This window comes from Ursus maritimus, unplaced genomic scaffold, assembly GCF_017311325.1.
Source record: "Ursus maritimus isolate PB19 unplaced genomic scaffold, ASM1731132v1 scaffold_34, whole genome shotgun sequence".
NCBI lineage: Eukaryota > Metazoa > Chordata > Mammalia > Carnivora > Ursidae > Ursus > Ursus maritimus.
The window spans coordinates 14898536-14917602 of record NW_024426008.1 but is presented as its reverse complement, the minus strand read 5'-3'; the positions used below and the strand labels follow the sequence as shown (position 1 = coordinate 14917602).

General features: G+C 42.4%; 2 long non-coding RNA genes across 3 annotated transcripts in view; one reads left to right on the top strand and one right to left on the bottom strand.

Moving 5' to 3' along the window:
* Window positions 1–5363: 5363 nt before the first annotated feature.
* On the bottom strand, window positions 5364–15332 carry LOC103663264. Of its 2 annotated transcripts, XR_568742.2 has the most exons (7): window positions 14951–15332; window positions 14387–14463; window positions 14160–14244; window positions 13753–13839; window positions 13477–13638; window positions 11508–11561; window positions 5364–5997 (listed from the first exon to the last, which is right to left on the bottom strand). It is a non-coding gene; the product is annotated as an uncharacterized LOC103663264 (long non-coding RNA). The 2 variants fall into 2 exon arrangements; XR_568740.2 differs by having other exon boundaries at window positions 13477–13839.
* Window positions 15333–15791: 459 nt separating this feature from the next.
* Window positions 15792–19067, top strand: part of LOC103663265 — a 36045-nt gene continuing 32769 nt past the window's right edge. Inside the window, exons 1-2 of the long non-coding RNA XR_568743.2 lie at window positions 15792–15996; window positions 18266–18392. This is a non-coding gene — a long non-coding RNA (uncharacterized LOC103663265). The remainder of the gene's footprint in view (window positions 15997–18265; window positions 18393–19067) is intronic.

The following is a 19067-nucleotide window of genomic DNA, read 5'->3' as shown; positions in this document are numbered from 1 at the left end:
TTTATTTATTTATTCAACAGAGATTGAGACAGCCAGCGAGAGAGGGAACACAAGCAGGGGGAGTGGGAGAGGAAGAAGCAGGCTCATAGTGGAGGAGGCTGATGTGGGGCTTGATCCCATAACAGCGGGATCACGCCCTGAGCCGAAGGCAGACGCTTAACCGCTGTGCCACCCAGGCGCCCCTTGATGATCATTTTTTTAAATTTAAGTTTTATTTTACTTTGGCTATCATTGTTTTAATAGCTAAGTTGCCAATTGGTGTGTATTTCCCCTTTGACTCAATGTAATGGAAGTTCTTATTCCCATGTTGTGTTGTTTAAGACAGAGATACATACAGGAAACAGGGGAAGGAAAGTGAGTGTGAGAGCGGATCTGTAGCTGTCTGACCAATGTCATGAGTGATGTGACTTCCCCAGCCGGGTCACAAAAGGTTCCACTTGGCTCTCTCTCTCCCAGGGTGCTTGCCTTTGGAACCCAGCCACCATATTGTGAAGAAGCCCAGATCACATAGGGAGACCACATGTAAGAGTCCCGGGGAAGAGCCCCAGCTTAAGTCTCCACTCACGGGCATCACCAACCTCCAGACATAGGCATGAACAGGGCTTCAGATCATTCCAGCCCCCAGCCTTGAGTGTCCCAGGCATTTATGGAGCAGAGATAGGCTGTGTGCGTTGTGTCCCCAAATAACTTCCTGACAAACAGAAAACAAAAGAGATAATAAATCATTCTTGTTTTAAACCACTGAGTTTTGGAGTACTTTGCTATGCAACTTGTAACCCAGACATCAATGGGAATCTGGGTGAAAATGGTTTCCCAGGAAGAACTGGAAGAGAAGAACATTTCTAGGGAAATGAGGAGTAAACGGGCATTTTGACCGGAGAAGTAATGAGTCAGGTAACTCTTGCAAAAAAAAAATTTTTATTAGGAAGACAAGATATCTTTACTTCTCATTTCCTAAATAGAGACTAATAAAAATATGGTTCTTAAAAAATATGGCTCTTGGAAGGCATTTCTTTTTAATAGGAGAGACTTGATCATGTTGTGTGTTGAAATAAAAGAGCTTATAGAGAGGAGGGAACATTGAAGCCCGTGTGTGCACGCACGTGTGTGTTGTGTGTGTGCGTGAGAGAGAAAGAATTTAGGAAAAAGGTCCTCTGAGGAGGTGGGAGATGGAGAATCAGTAACATAGTAGAGGCATTAATCGTGGATAGAAGGGAGCCCTTACCAAGTGAGGGCGTACGTCTCTAGTCGCAGACCTGTTCTTTGTAGATGACTTGCATAATCATCTCTGATGATTCTATTTTTTTCTGTGAAATTCAGGGTTAGCATATCTGCTAAAAAAAAGAAAATATTAGAACTCAAGAAAAGTGGTGACTATTGGGGGGATAGGATAAGGACCTTGTTAGGGACACATAAAAGGATTATAAGTCCTGTGAAAGCTAGGGATCCCATATGTTCCGGAGGTCTCATTTGAAATCCTTTTATTTCTAAGTATTTCTCCCTCAGGACCCTTACTTCCAAAGTTCTGTCTTCCAGATAATCACACACATGCTAATATTTACACATGTGTAGGTTATTGTATGCAATTAAATGATAAATAATATTGATATTAAGATGCACTCATTATATTGTGCGGTACTTAAAATTTACCAAGTTTTTTTTTCAAATTCAACACCACGTGCTCCAGCCAAGAAGCGAAGTCTAATCAATGGCCTAGCATTTTCCTTCTGTTCAGTATTGTCCTGACTTTGCAGAGCCTCAGATGGGATCCAATCTCTCCTCACAAATACATACTCAACAGAGATTTCCAGAAACCTCCATAACGTGTGCCTTACTGATTCCAGGGGGGATCTGGGTGAATAAGGTGGTTTTCTCAACTATTTCCCAGTGCAAGTTTACGTACTTCTTGTATCAGCAGACCATTTAATAGTAATATGAAACCTCAAATCCTGCATACAGGATATATGGATCGTTCCCTACTACAGTCCTCGAGCTGCACCTTACACCCGACTTCTACTCATAAAGCTTTATGATATGTCATACCTGTGGGCAAAGGCTACAGCTATTAATTGAGGCTAGCGGATTGGCTCGTCCCAAAATTCGGTTGTGTGCCTTCTCAGTTGATAACACACAGATGATCTTAGCAACATGACTCAAGAGACTTTTTAAAAAAATTCTGTACTAGGGGAGATTGTTGAGGGCTATTGTGTTTATCTTATCTGTGATTATAATAATGAGCATAGGCCAAAGAATGCCATGTGCTTTTCAAGAAGTGAAGAATTTTATTTATCCAACTTCATAATGTGACTTTTTAACTAGGACAGAATGAAAAATGATAAACAAAAGTATTCACTCTTGAAATTCTATTACATGTTGGCCAAGGTTAGCCTGCCTGGATACAGACTATTGGACCAGAACTAAGCACAGAGAACCTTTGTGTGCTTGGGCACCCTTCGTGTGCACCCACTCTTCCCCGGGAGGACTCATTCTGAGAAAAAGAACAGCAGCTCTGAAACCCGGGAGGGCCTGCCATGACTCTAAGGCCTTGGTGCTGCTGGGAACTGGCCTGCCCCTCACAGTTAGGCCACGGTATTCTGTTGAACATAAACAAGTTCAGAGAACGACAAAACAAAACAAAGCTATTCTGTAACTTTGTTGGGTCAAAGCAAAAACAAGAACATTTTGTAATCATGTCTTGAAAGATAAAAACAGAAGCATTGTCCAAATGATTTAAAAAGGCCCAAGTTACCCCAATCTGGCTAATACAGGGACCACTGCCTTTTAACCAACTACAGCTTCAGCTGTGCTCCCTTCCTCCCTTCTTTGCCCTCCTAGAAAACAATTAAGGTGCCCGATCAAAGAATTCTCCTCACTTCCTGATGGCAGCAGTCAATCCAGAGCAAAAACCCTGCTTCCTTGAACTCTCCCTACAACTGCCAACATATTCCCGAATCTTCTAAACCCTTTCTCATCTCCCTTCTACTGAGATGCTCCTGTGGTTTCCACAGAGCATGTTCTCTCTCATTGCAACAAATGAATAAAAGCAACTGTGTTCTACTAAAAATGTGTTCCAGAAGGTTTTCGGATGGAGAGATTTGACAAATCTGTATGATGAGCATTCGGGAGGCAAAGGAAGGGTAGAAGGACACTCACCAGAAAAGACAGACACATGCAAAGGACACAGAGGTAAGTGTGCCGTAATTGAAATTCCTCCAGGTGTGTAGAAAAAGGGAGATTGGCCCCGAAAGAGGGAGAGAGAAACATTAGGAAGAGAGGACTTGAGAAGGTAGGCGCAGGTCACCATGGGACGCTGGAGGCTCCTGGTGGTGGCGTGGGGATAACTCACTCATGCATTGTTCATGCATTCGGTCAGTCAACAAGACTTTACCAGATCCCACCTATGGGCCAAGCACCAGGTGCAGGGTGTGCCGTGATCAACAAAGGAAACACACTCTTCCTGCTTCCTGGATCTCACAGATGGTGGGAGGAAGTGGAGGGAACATCCGTTACAGGTAATTGCAGAGATAACCATTGCCCTTGTTCACCGTGCTCTGGAGGAAAGGTCTTTAAGGCTAGCAGAGACAATACAGGGTGGGGAGACCACAGGTGACGTCCTTGAGTAAGCAGCTTTGGACTAAGATCTGGAGAACAGGTAAGATCTACCCAGGTGAAGGGATGATAGAGGAACAACCCAGACAGAGGGAAGGACATTAATGAAGGCCTTCTGGTGGGAGAGGAGAGAAGCAGGAAAGCATGAAGTCAGTGATACTGGCATGGCAGCTGGGGTGGGATATCCTGCATAAGAGAACAGAGAGCTACACAGGGTCGTGATATGCAAAATATTATAGAACAGGCGTTGGCCAACAATAGCCTATGAGTCAAGGCCAGCCCATCAGGTGTGTTTCTCTGTACGCTCTCGTTGGACCACAGCTGCCTCTGTGGAGGGGGAGGGGACGGGGAGGGAGGGGAGGAGGAGGACGACAAAGAGAAGGATAGTTTACATAGTGTCCATGCGTGTTTGTTCTTTACCATAACTCTTGGAAACTTGTCACAGAGAAAGTATAGCCCAGGAAACGTAAAATATTTGTTATCTAGCCCCCTGGGGGAAAAAGTTTGCTGACCTCGGTTATATTCTATGCCAGGAATTTTGTCTTTATTTATTTATTTATTTATTTTTAATGTGACTTTTCTCTCTCTCGCTCTCACATTTTTTTTTTTTTTTGAGAGGGAGAGCACATGAAAGGGAGGGAGAGGAGGGGCAGAGGGAGAGGGAAAGAGAGTCTTAAGCAGACTCTGCACTGAGCGGGGAGCCTGAAGTAGGGCTCGATCTCACGACCCCAAGAATATGACCTGAGCCCAAACCAATAGTCAGACGCTTAACAGACTAAGCCACCCAGGCGTTCCAGGAGTTTTGTCTTTATTAAAAAAGAAATAAAATGCCATCCATGGCATGGAAAAGATGTCCCTGGCCATAACATGCTGAGCTCATTGAACAGAGGCCAGAGAACATGCGGGCAGCCTCATTAGGAGGCAATGGCCATAGTTCAGGTGAGAGATGAGGTGTCTGAGACTCGGGTAGACGTGGTGGAGAGGAAGGGAAGGGTGATGAATTGGATCGTAAAATGGAGAAGAAGAAGGGTTAGGGAAGTTGTGGCCTGCGCAACTAGAAAGAAGGAAATTTCAAAAGGGAACCAGTATTTTGATAATTTATTGCTACCCAAGAGAGAAGATTATGAGTTAAGTTTGAGTGTGTCAATTTTGAGGGGACTTTGTGATGCCCGAGAGAAGATACACATTACACTTCTAGAGCTTAAAGAAAGATACTAAGTACATGTGCAGGTAGGCCTATGGGTTATGAACGACTCAGAGCCAACCCAAGGAGATGAATGCGGATTAAAGTCCAGAACCAGGATTATTCTGATAATACTGGATTTGAGTCCATTGCAGGGCTTCCTGTCACTAGGATTTGACCTCCCTGGTCTAAGGTGGAGAAAATAGAGAATGGCAGACATCCCCTATAGGAGGGTACAAATGGACACTGAAGAGGGGCAGAAGGAAAGCATGTTCTACTTGAGAACAGAACAACCCAGGAGAAAAAGATCAACAGCCAAGGTGCAGGGCTATTCACGGACAAGAACATCAACACGAATCCTCTCCGCCAATGGAGAAACCTGGCAGTGATGAAGGCCACGTTCTCACGGAACTCACCAATCAGATAAGCTCCTCCTCCATCCAAAGGAGAAATGGTCAGGTAGAGAAAGGGATTAGAAGTGTTTATTTCAATACTGCTCTAAATTGGAGTTGAGACTGAATAGTGTTTTCCTTCTGGCAACGTGAGGGGCATGGATAAATGTTCCTTTTGATAAAAGACACCAAAATCATATAAAAGACAAGACATATATAAAGGGTTCACATTTCTTACATTCTAATTTTAGGAAAGAAGAAACTATTGAGCTTAATTTAGATCAAAGAAACACATTAATATAATTACATTTTAATAAGCAAAGCTAACAGAGTGGACATGAGGAGACACTAGTAAGAAATCTAAGGGGGCTTGGCCATTCCTAAGAACCAAGCATTCGAGGGTGAAAAACTTCTGTGCCTGAACTCTGAGCAGGAAGAAAGCCTAGATGTCTCCAGGATGTTCACCGTGGTGGACAGTCAACTTCATGTAGCTGACGTACTCGGACGGAGCTCATGAGGATTTTTTAATCACTCCTGCAAAACAAGTCCATTCTTTGTTACTCGTAATTCAATACAGAGCCACCATTAGGACTGGGTCTTGAGCTCGCTGGTTAGTCACTGACTGACTATATTTGCAGTGGGAAAATAATGGATGTCTTTGTCTTTTCAGCAAGTTCAAGGGCCTTTCATAGAAGTAACATTTTCTTCCCATAATAACGTCCATGTGGTGTTTCCTTTTATGGTTATAATTTTCGCCTCTTAAATGTTCATAAATTCAGAAGTACACATGGTTGTTTCCAAAACCGAAATATTCTAGAAGTAAACACAGTGTATACTTTTAGCCTCCTAGGAAGGCATGTCACCTGTTCTTTGTCTCTCTCTCCCCAGAGTATCAAGGTTAGCAGTTTTAACTGTGTGTACTTACCAAATGCTGTGCATGCATTGACACAGAATTTTCTTCATATAAATAGAAGTCATGCTTATGTAGTATTACTCTTATTTCTATTGTTTTTATTATCATTAATTATCTTGCTGTCTGCACAGATAGATCTCCTCGAATAATCCCAAGGTAACACCGAGTACTGTGTGTGGATGTCAGATGTTTTTAGTATTCAGAACCTAAAGGCACGTTTTTATAATGATTCTTAGAATAATATTGTGAGACTTGTGAAAAAACTATTTTAGATCCGCACCTAAACGATTGTTCAGATTTTACAGTATGGCCGCAGGAGAGACAACATAGTTTCATGGATAAATCAGTGGACTGAAGTGAGTCCCTAAACTAACTCAGCTCATCCTTTGATCACTCTGTGATTAAATGTACTTATTTGTAAACCGGAATATTTGAGTTCAGATTATTTTGAATATTAGGCTGGCCCTAGAATTGTATATGTGTGCAGTATTGAAACGCCCAGTTTTAGTGAGGAACTTGTATTTGGCAAGTATCTGCATTCAATACTTTAGGTAAACTGAGGAACAAAACTATGTTACCTGCTATCCATGTCAGGTACTGACTGAAAGATAATTTCTGGTTTCCCCTTGAATTGTTATTTCTAACAATAAACATTCTCCAAAAGTACTGCTGCCATTTTAGATATCCACATCTTTAAAACAGAGAAATAAGAATCTGGTAGAAATTAAAACAATTAGTGGCCAGAGGAATAGAATGGAGGAAACTAAAATGCAATTTTCTTTTTAGGGCGAAGAAGGAATTTCTCTTTAGTTGTGGGAAAGACATGCAGGAGATAAAAAAGAATAGAAAAATTCATGGGAACTGAGTATGGAGAACAAACCATCTGGGCACCAACTATGGAATTGTGGTCATTCAGGCTCCTGGAAATGACTGCTGCGCTCCCCTTGTGGTCAGCGTAGGAAGCTACGTCCTGACAGAGCAAAGCCTTTCATCCTAGACACAAGATGCTTTCCTATCTACCTGGATTACAGTGACAGGCTGCTTTCAAGGGGAAAATAAAAGACATACTCAAGTGGATGCTTCAAGTATGATTCTATATCAGGCACAGGCTCAACGTCACCAAGAGAAAAGTGCAGTTTAATCTGGAAGCTATAGGTGATCAATTCCCATTAATTGCATAGGAACCTAAACGTTAAAAGAAATATTAAAAAAAAAAAAGTTGCACCTCTGTATGGTATCACTACCTATTCTCTTACTCTATTTTTCTTCATATAATTTATTACTATCTGACATCGTATGATTATGTAATGTGTTCGTGTGTTTGCTGTACCCCCACTGGCTGCAAATTGCATAGGGTAGGGACTCTTTGCTTGTGCTCGCTGCTGTATCCTTAACTTCTAAGAGAACGGTGGAGAGTTGATAAATGTTTGTTGATATTATAAATAAATCTATATTGGAAGTCAAGAGACTTGAGTCAAGGAGAGCAATGAAGTGTTTATCAAGATGATAAAACTTGATGTTGAAGAGAGGAGAGAAAGAGAAAAGAGACATTCACTATTTTGAAGAGTGAACAAGACTTGGTAACTCAGGGAGTGTGGCCGTAGGCAGAGAAGGAGGAGGCTGCTGGGAGTGTTACAGTTGGAAAGTACGTTTTGGCTCGATAACAGGTGAAGCTCTTGGCAGTGAGAGTGGCTGAGGGACAGTTAGAGATCTCTGATTATGGGCCGGGAGGCAGGCCAGCCTTGCCAACTTAGCTTTATGGCAGATGTGATAACTGAGCTGTGGGCTTAGATGCGATTTCTGTGGGATGAACTCTAGATGCAGGGAGGAAGCAAACAGAGGGCTAAACCTTAGAGAGAGAGAGAGCACGAGTAGGAGGAGGGGAAGAGGGAGAAGCAGGCTCCCTAAGCCTGAGGCAGGACTCGATCCCAGGACCCCCAGATCATGACCTGAGTAGAAGGCAGCTGCTTAACCGGCTGAGCCACCCAGGCCCCCCGACACACACTTTTCTAGTCACCACAGCGAACTGCAAATGAGGAAGGAATATAAGTTCAGAAAGGACAGGTGGATTACTCAGCTAGGACCATGCTCTGTTTCCTCTTCTTTGTGCTTTGACATTAGAAATTTTGTATTTCTTTTTGATGCCAGCCTGTCTACCACCTGACCACGACTGGACAGGCCACGACTGGACAGGCTCCTTGATCACATCTGCATGTTCCCCACTAGTTGGTATGCCTTGGAGTATGGGGGACACACTCTCTTCCCTGCTACTGGGGCCGGTCGGGTCAGAGCCCATGCTATGTGTGTTAGTGTGTTTCCAGAATGGTTTGCAAGCCACTCACATGGTATCTCCAAGTAACATTAAGTGTTGTATCATTAACAATCAGAACAACACAAATAATAGTATAATAGGTAAAAACACGTAAATAAGTATAGTAAGGATAGACATGGACATGATAAGAAAGCATGGCTCGTAAAAGCGTGATTTAAAAATTAAGGCAGATTTAGACATGTTTAACTTAATGAAATGACACGTGCTCATTGTAAACAGGTTTAATCAGTACAGCAAAGTACGAAGAAGTAAATATTTTCTGCAATTCTTGTATGATCAGATAAGACTATGCTTTCAGATATCTTATGAATATGTGTGTGTGCTTGGTTTTGTATGTATAATTTTAGAGATGACTTCTTCCTATGCATGTGGTGTGCTTATCTTGTTTTGCACTAAGCAATATGGCATAGACATCTTCCATGGTTATAAATACTGAGTTCCTACTATACCTTCTAGGGATGCAAAGTACTCCTCATATAAAATGTTACACTGAACAAAATTTAGGTGATTTCACAATTTTCACTGTCATAATGTTACGATTAGCCTCTCCGTGCACACATTTTAAGTCCTTGGCTGATCATCTCTTTATGACAAATCCAAAGAAATTACCTGTCTGGGCCCAAGGATAGAAGTGTAAAGTTGTAGTATACAACCATAAGCCACTCCTAGAAGAGGAGAAATGTGTTATTAGCTACTTTAACTGCTTTGCCAAACTTCATACACAAATACTTGTGATATGTGATCTCTAAGCCCACTTCGATTTTTCTGTGATTTATTATTGAATAGTTATTGGGTTTTAATGAACAAAGTGAGGCTCTCCTCAGACTACATGGTCCTTTCCGCTGATGACACCCAGTTGTCTAACACGGGCATCAATGACAACTGCCTTTGAGAGCCACAATCATCAACTGACCTCAGGGGTCCCTGATAGGGGTACAGTAGTCTACCAGTAAACTGCAAATATTTGCTCAATTAGGGCATGTCAGATCCTGACCGAGATTGTAGGCTAATAGAATGATTTGTGGACTCCTTAGTTCCTGATCGTAGACTCGGTCAGCTTAAGATACCCTTCAGAAGATGTCTGCACTGCTAATATGCTATGCATATCCCTCCAAGAAGGCGTCATTCCAAGGAGTCCAGACTGGGCATTAAAATAAAAGCATAAATATGCTTCCTTTTCCCATATCTGGTAGCCCCCAAGTGGTTATCATGAAGTTAATCTTTCATCATTCCCTGTGCTGATTCTTACTAGTAAGGAAATGGTTGGATCTCGGCAGGAGCTAAGAAACATAGGCAGACAACATCTACTATTCTTCATCCACAGATGGTTACCTTCAGCTCTCCCACCAAACTCCATTTCATTTCTCAAAATGGGTAGCAAATCGGTTTTATTCTATATTATATGCATACCTGGCAAAGAGATTTAAGCTACTTCTCTGAGAAGGGGCCAATGTAGGTGGCCCGTATTTGAGACTTCTTGGATACCTCCTACTCACTGTCAAGAACCGGGCTGTGGTGCGCCTGGGTGGCTCAGTCGTTAAGTGTCTGCCTTCGGCACAGGGTGTGGTCCCGGAGTCCTGGGATCGAGCCCCACATCGGGCTCCTCCGCTGGGAGCCTGCTTCTTTCTCTCCCACTCCCTCTGCTTGTGTTCCCTCTCTCGCTGCCTGTCTCTCTCTCTGTCAAATAAATAAATAAAATCTTAAAAAAAAAAAAAAAAAAGAACAGGGCTGTGTGTCTACATAGGAGGGTATCGATGTGTGTGGTGGCAGGGTGGGCTCCGGCACACGAGGGTATAATCAGATAGAGGGGTGATGTTAAAAAGTAATGTAAGTCTTCTGTAACGATACAGACCTTTGTGTTTGTAGAATTGTGGCTTTTAGGGTTATAATTTTGATAAGACAAAAAGAGAAGCATCAAACAAAGCTTCTAGTTTTTTAAGGAGGAAGTGGCAAGCCTTTTTAATAGAACTTTCTCTAGAAAATGTCTTCCTATTTTAAACTTCGAACGCAAGATGCATCATCCTCCTGCTATTGTACAAGTCCAGACCTCTGTAGCAGAGCTGACTCCAGGGAACAATCCATTTATAAAATTGCTGAATTCCCTACAAGGCCGGGACTGGCCAGAAGATGTCATGCAGCTGGTCACAAATTCCAGTATAGTTGTTTTCATTTGGGTTCCCAGGAAACAGGTTCTGAACAGCAATCTCGACATAGAAGTCTTGTTGAGGAGGGCTTCCAGAAGATACATTTGCAAGGAAGCGAGGAAAGCAGATTTGGGCAGAAAGGGAACAATGTGGGTACAGCTGTGACCAACATCTTTGGATCCTCCGGGGAGTGACTGGGGCAGGAATGAGCCTTTGCAGCTGTCCTGCAGGGGGTCAAAGCATGGGGCCTCTGCTTCTCTACCTCAGCCAATCGCTAACTGCAGCCCCCTGGAAAAGAGGGACGCCAAGAGCGAGGGAATTTCCTGAAATCAAGGGCCTCATTTCGGAAAATGATCTTTGTAAATGTAATTAGGTTAAGAATCTCAAGTTGAGATCTGAGCCCTGAATCCAATGACACTTGTCCTTTTAAGAGCCACATGGAAGAGAAACCGAGGAAAGAGAAGGCTATGTAAAGACAGAGACAGAGGTGATGCAGGCAAGAGCAGAGAAGGACCCGGAGCCACCAGAAGCTGGGAGAGGCAAAGTAGGGTTCCCTCTTACAACCTTTAGAGGGAGCTGGGTCTGCTCACAGACTCCTGGTCTCCAGGCTCTGCATTGGTAACTTTCTGCTCTTGTAAACCATCAAGTTCCTGGTAAGTTGCGACAGCATCCCCAGGAAACTCACACACAATCCCGGGCTGCCTAGAGTGAAGATGGAGCCCCCACCCCACGAGCTAATTTGGAGGAGTAGCCCTCGTGATCCTAAGTGATCATCTCTCGCATTATGAAGTCACATCCCTAAAGATGACTGTAGGCCGTAGTTAGCAGTAGAAGCGTCAGGTTTCAGCCAGTAGGAGGCGCTATCACCAGAGGCCAGGGGCAGAGACACTAGAGCTATACTAATTGGGTTCAACTCTCTTTTTCCACCGCCTACCTGCTGTTCGCTTGAGCAAATTTTGCAGCTTCTCTGTGCCTCCGAATTTATCATCTGTCAAAATAGAGAAAAAAATAGTTCTGTCTGATCTTCGCTATAAGAAATAACTGGAATAATTATATAAAGCACTTTAAAATGCCTATTTCTTGTAAGCTCACAACACGTATTAAGTGCCACAATTATTTTAAGATTTTCTTCTTAACCAATGGGACTCTAAGGTAATTCTCATTATCCTCTCCTAGCAAACCTTTTAATTAACAGGTTGTCAAGCAATTATTTTCAATTGTCTATAATACGGGTACTTGCACAAGGAATTTGATATGGGTCCAGAATGTCTATACATGAATCCAATGTGGGCTTAATTATATTAGAGAAGGTGATGCTTCATGGGGAAACGTTAGGAGTAAAAATATTTTGCTTTGTTTTTTAAGTAGCTAAGTATGACGCGATTAAATGCTAATTAGCACAACTTCTGCCGGTGGGTCAGAAAATCCCTATGGTTGGAGGTCCGTCAGATTTTTTGGCCCTACGTCTTCTAGACTTTAGGTATTTGGGAATCTATGATATTTTGTGAATATGAAATATGTAGCTCAGAGCCTGAAGGTTACTCTTGAGGGAATATGTCAGGTTTCCCATTCCATTTGGAGGCTTGCTGTCTACCCTGTGTGAGAAAGTAGTGGCTACCATTGATCATTCTTGGACATTCTTATTAAAAGCTGACCTTGAAAAAAAAAGTGATCTTGAAACCTCTAATATTTACTCAGCCCCAATTGCAAAGCTTTAAGGAAAAAAAAAATCTCTATTATGGATTAAGTCACAGACATCTTGGCAGAAAGATGTCCCCAAACCACAGGTTGTTTGCCTGGTCACAAGTAGAAAAAGGAGCCTTTAGGTAGAAAAACTGGTGTTTATCCAGGTTGGGGAAAAGTGCCCAGACACAGGAATATTTTCTCAAGCCAAAGTTATGAATATCATATTCATAAGGTAACTGTTCTAGCCATGGAAATACAGGTCTGTCTGGTTGAAGACTCCCAAGGGCCCACCCAACCCACCTGAGAGAGAGAACCTAAATTTTCTGGATTTTTATTTCATTCATCTTCCCACCCCTATGCTCACGCATTTTCCTGGTTTCCAGAAACTCACAACAAAGCAATACCTCTGTCCCCGTCTTTTTTCCACGCCTGCCCCTTGCCTCTCTGCTACAGGGCTTTCAACTGACCCTGCTTGTCACCAGCAATTTAGAAATGATTAGTCTTTCCATCTTCTCTGTCCTGCCCTGCTTTGTTCCAAGGCTAATTTCCATCCTACCCTCTTCATCACAGCCCATTGTTCCAGATGTGATGTCTCTCCCATCACTCACGCTGAATTCTCCCAGCTGCCCAGGCCCAAGTCTGGCTACAGAGGCCTCCCATCCCTCCCTCCAGCTCCCAAATGCCCTAAACCAGCTCTGGACCCCTCTCTGCACAGATCCAAGGTCCACCCCTCACTCTCTCTTCCTGGAACGTTCTCCCCCAGCCTTTCCCCAGGCCTGCTGTTGCTGCTGTGAACAGACTGTTCCTGTTTCCTAGGATACACAGGGCTTTCCCCCAAACCTTCTCTGTCTTTTGATTCCTCTGCCAGATTCCGCACACTGAGGGGCAAGATTTCTGGGCAAAGGCAAGCCTTCCGAACTTCATTGTAATTTGGCTGAATGGATTTGTTGGTCTCCTTAGCAAGTTGTTTTCCCCTACAAGAGGTCCTCAACCTAGAATGCCCTTTCGTCACATTGAGAAGCTTTTTAAAATACATTCTCCCAGACGTGTGGGATGTGGACATTGCTATGGTTTAACAGTTCCCAAGGGAGGTCTAGCGTGCAGGCCTAGGCTTGAAAATCAGTACAGAAACTTCAACCCACACATGCTCATCTCAGCTGGCTCTTCTCTAAGGAGGTTAGAGTTCACCTTGAACTTCTGATGGCGTAGCAGCCCACCTGTAGGATGCTTCACAGCCCCGTCCTCAGCCTCGGTTCACCGCAAAACAACAGGAACAGAATGTGCCTTCAGAGCTTTCCAAGAAAGTTGCAGGGAGAGTTGGCAATGCATCTGGTAAACCTCCAAAGAAGACTTAATAAAAGAAATTAGAAGGGCCGAGGCTGAAAAGGAATTCAGGGTGATGACATAACAGTTACATTTTTCGATAAACTGTGAACTGCTCTGGAAACTCTGGCAAAATAACAGTGCTGGGCAGTTTACTGTGTGCGTCACACCTGAGTTTCTGCCCCCTCTTTCCTTCTAGGTTTGATTGCTGGAGGCTGGAGCTGGACTTCGAAGTCTTCTAGTCTGAAGGGACCATTCTACAGATGAGAAAAATGAGGCCAAGAGAGATGATCATAATTTAGCGTAAGATTCACAGCTACATAGGGAAAGAGGGAGGCAGGAAACAGTCATCTTTCTGAGAGTCCCACGTTCCTCCAGCCACACCCACTTCTTAATATTTAGTAGTCTCCTTTGGAAATGCGGCTGATAACTGGCAATGTAAAAATTGGTGGTTTGGTGAATGCCCAAGAGAAACTGAATTTTGTAAACAAGCAAGTGCTAGAGGTAATTGGTGATTCATTATTAAACTCAAAAACTGTGGGAAATACACGGGAAAAATGACTCTCTCGCTCCAAACCTCTCTGTAGCAGGATGATGCATTATCTCAGAGGTATGAATTGGAAAAGACGGTGCAACGCAATGAAGATCTCACTGTTTTCTTTCTGAACAGAGACAAGAAGGAAGTTTTGCAAACTGTAGCTGTTGCATTGATTAGGGACTCAGTGTTTCCTTTTCAGTTTAAATGCACATTCAGGTGCTTCACTCCCACCTCCACACCCAATAAAAACAAAGCTGATCTCTTACTTTTAATTCCATCCAGTTCATTCCTTAGGAAACAGTGCCAAGCGAGCTGGAGTAGTTAGCCACATTTTACCTGTGAACTTGGAAAGACGAAATAATCAGGTAAGATAGGTGACAAAGAATTTGTTTGCATATTTAGAGTGGGAGCTTTGAGATAAACATCTCTTTGATGCTTGGTGCATCTTTGTTTAATAGAACATAAATGTACTGGTTTTTACCACCTTATCACTCTCCTCTAAACTGGAAGACAAATTCCTTGCTGTTTGCAAGAATGTTTCTTAATTTATTAGGGCACTTTATTTATTTATTTATTTATTTATTTATTTATTTATCAGAGAGAGAGCACAAGCAGGGGAAGCAGCAGGCAGAGGGAAAAGCAGACCACCCGCTGAGCAAGGAACCCAAGGCGGCACTCGATCCCAGGACACTGGGATCATGACCTGAGCCCATGGCAGATGTTTAACCTACTGAGCCACCCAGGTGTCCCATAAGGCCCCCCCTTTTTTTAAAGTCTAGAAGAAATCAAGTGTTGACCAACTCAAAAATCGAAAAGAAATGGGTACTTACACTGGCCAATGAGTATACTGCCCACTGATGTTATTTGTCTCAGTAATTTGAGAGGTGTCAACATTTTAGCTGCATCCTTTCCAGGGAGATGATGTTTTGTACTCTATCTATAATTACCATAAAATGCAATAAGTAATAAGAAATATTCTGCCATGTATGAAACTTTTCCTTTGTTAGGACCTTTGTTAGGACCCTCTTGGTTCCAAGTAACAGAAACCACTGCTAGCTAGTTTAAGCAGGAATGAATTCAATCCAAGGAAAAGGTCTCCTGAGGGTATTGGAGGCAGTGGACGTAGGGTCATGAGGCCATTTGTTTTTCAGACCTGCTTTCAGTTTCTCGGGGCCTCCCAGTGGGTGAAAGGTGCCCAAATTATATCTTTGGACTTAGAGTTTCTAGATCTAGCTGCCCAAAGAGAAGTTGAGCTTTCACAATCCCAGTTCCCTATTCTTAAGGGAAGTTCATGTTTGATCAGTAGCCCAGTCTTGATCCAATCACTCATGTCTATGTGACAGGTTGTGGAGCAGAAAGATAGCTCCAGATAGCTTGTTACAAGCAGGCTGGGGAGTCGAAAGACAAGCTAGACCAGCAACCAATTAGATAGCATCCACTAAATGCCTTATAATTCACCAATTAATAATTTAATTTGATTCTCAAACAATGACACATTGCTCCATACGAAATTCTCTCTAGCACTTTCCACTTTATAATCTTATTTTTTGTTAATCTCGTTTCCTTGTTCTAGTGAAAAATTTTTTTATATTTTTCGTGCCTGACATGGTGGGGGCGGTTCGATAAGTATTTGTTCAAAGAAAGTACAGCTAACTCTGCGATGTGGGGTACTTAGATGAGAAAACCGAGATGCACTGAGGTTAAGTGACAAGACGAAGGTCCTCTAGCTAATGACTCAGCTTATTCTATAGCCTCAATCCCTTTCCCAACCACCAGACTGCCTTCTACTCTGAGCTGTCTAAGTCCTCTTCTTCTGTCCATCATGTCACTGGCTGATGCGGAAGGGTTTGGGCTCGTCATCAGAACTGGGATAAAGGTACAGTGCATTTTACAAGAATTTGATTTTGTTCCCTTAGTTCATCAGTTAAAAATAACTTTCAACTAACTACAAAGACTCTGTACTCTTCTTCTAAATGTTTAAAGAGACAAAGACTACTTAGTCTATGCTTAGGATGGCAAAAATAAGGTTCACCTTTTAATGTTTTTAGTGCTTTATTCCTGAAAAAGATATCCAAGGGACATGGCCATCACTCCTGGAGAGGTGGCTGCTTGTCACATAAATTTGGTGATGGTTTTGTTTTTGTAAGAGTACTAGAGAGCAAGGGGAGAAAGCACGTGTCTCCTGCTGGATCATGGGCCTTCCCCATCATAGGGAACCTTCTGCAGCAAGGAAACGATCCTTACTTTACATTCATGGAAATGAGAAAGAAATACGAAGATGTCTTTCTCACCAAACTTGGCCTGGTGCCTGTCTCGGTAGTGAATGGATTGGAAATGCTGATGTGAGTACTACCTCAAGGATGGAGAGCGTTTTGCAGGCCGACCAAACATGCATACGTTTTCTTTCCTGGCAGAAGGCCAGAGTCTTTCATTTGCAATTATGGTGAGAGTTGGAAGCTTTATTAGAAAGTTGTCTCTAATGCTTTATGAACTTTTACTAAAGCAGAAGAAAAATCCTCCACTGCCTTTGCTTATTTGAGGATCACGTCATCAAGAAGTTTCTGAGCCAGTAAGTCTTTGCAGCATTGACTTCCAAGAATGGCAGCTGTGACCCCAGAGGTGTTATCACATGTGTGGTGGCCAATGTTGTCTGTGTCCTTTGCTCTAGGCAAGAGATACGACCACCGTGATGGAGTTTCTTAGAATAGACAGAATGAATGATCACTTACTCTAGACCTCCAGGGAAGCTATCCTGCTGATTCGTACCATGTTTCCATTGCCTTTCGCTATGAATTATAAATGCATCCTAGGAGCTTTATCAGGGTCCGAATCGGTCTATTGTACTACATGATCATCTAGCTACACTTGAGAATGTAAGGATTTAAATTCATACCAGGACAGGGTTTGGTGAGAAGTAAATGATAATGGTGAGATGCAGTAAGTACCCAGAAAATTATCTATATTCTTCTACGAAAATTTTGCCATAGTGAGCCTTACTCAAACTATGAGCGAATGTGAGGTTTGGTCAGCGAGATAATAGGGCAGTATTACTTAGTTCTCATGTAGGGAGCCTAAGAAGAGCTCTGAATTCTTTGAAGCATCAGAAATTCCCCCCGTTGGGTGGATAAGACACATACTTGAATTATGAATCTGTAATTGACTGATAAATGATGACCAACATGGAGATGGGTTCCTTGGAGAAATGAATCAGTGATTTAGTTTCTCCCATTTTACATTTGAAACCATGAGGTCTCAGGCTTAAAAGTATCAGCCTTTTTCAGAAGGTGATGTGAATAGTTACAAAGATTATTCTATAGGAAGCTTTCAAATTACCCTCATACCCTACTTGAGTTCCCTGACTACATAGAAATACATTTTGAGATCATAACACATGTAGAAAGTTCTCCAGGTGGCTGAAGTGGACGTTTTTTATGAACCAGTGAAATATTTTTGGCCCAATCTGGTGGTCCACAGTAGAGTAAAATTTCTTTTTAAATGTGTGTTAGAAAGAATCCTAGTTCTCAGGGTCCAATTTGCTGAGATGAGGATATCAGGGGAAAAAAGAACATAAAAAGGTAGATAATTCAGCAAATGAAGAAAAGAACGGACAGAAAAATAATAAATAAAAGAAGCAGCATAAAACAATCTGTTTCTAGGTACCGGCCAGAATTCTAGATCAGGTACAGTAGGCAAAAGAATTTCTAAAGTTCATAAATTTTTCTCCTATCCCTGGTATACTTCGGTCCATCTCTTTCTGCATGGCAGTAACAGTAAAATCCTTCCAATAGATTCAGAAGCCTCTTATTATAATTCACTGTCTAGCAATTTCTCTATAATAAACTAACTTCTAATTTTTAAAAGCGTGCTTCCAGACATAAGTACTTTTTTTTTTTATTGATTGAAAGAAACCACCAGGAGAAAATTAAGTTTGGCAACTTTTCTATTCTACACTCTTAAGATTGAGTGTTACCATTGACAAGCAAAATTGGTTGCCGGTTTAAAATGATATACTTCTATTCCTTCTATTCCTAAGCGAATTAGGTTTATTCAGCTTGTCTGGTGTTATTGCTCTTCTTGCACGAGATGCATGTGTGATGTGAAATGCAGCCGGAAATGAATGATCATGCTCAGGTTTGACTCCTCAGGATCCTAGCTGAGCCATTCCTGATGCTCCGATTAATGCACGCCTCAACAAACATGCCACCATCCAGAGGCCACCTGAAAGGATGTTGAAACTGCAAGCACCACGAATGACCTCTTTGGAGCTGGCAGGTAGGAGTACTTGTCAATATGAACGGCAGATAAAAGTTAGTTGCGATATTTTGTTAACCATTGTTCACAGTTTAGAGTCCTCTTTCAATATTGGCCATTTCAGAGAGTTGATCTCACTCTGTATAAACAATCTGATGTTCTGCCCTTTTGTCAAGTCATTCAGAAAACTCTTGTTTTCATCTCAGAAGCAGAGACTTGAGTTAACATAGTCCTTCGTTCTGCACATTAACATTGTTCATGCAATGCCTGCCTGTGTTTTCTAGTTGGTTTATTACTTTGTATCCCCACAGCTCATTCCTAGGACCTTCCCCAACTCGTTGACATTTATTCTTAATCTTTTTAAAAAAGTGTTGTTTTTGTTTGTTTTATGCATTCTTATAAAACCAGCTTCATACTGCCATGTATTACCATGTATTCTTATATTATCATGAACTTTAATTTATGAAAATACCCTTGCTATTTACATCTCAATCCATTTCTAACTTTTCCATGAAACCCTATGTTTTGGGGTGCCTGGGTGGGTCAGTCATTAAGAGTCTGCCTTCAGCTCAGGTCATGATCCCAGGGTCCTGGGATTGAGCCCCGCATTGGGCTCCCTGCTCAGCGGGAAGCCTGCTTCTCCCTCTCCCACTCCCCCTCCTTGTGTTCCCTCTCTTGCTGTCTCTCTGTCAAATA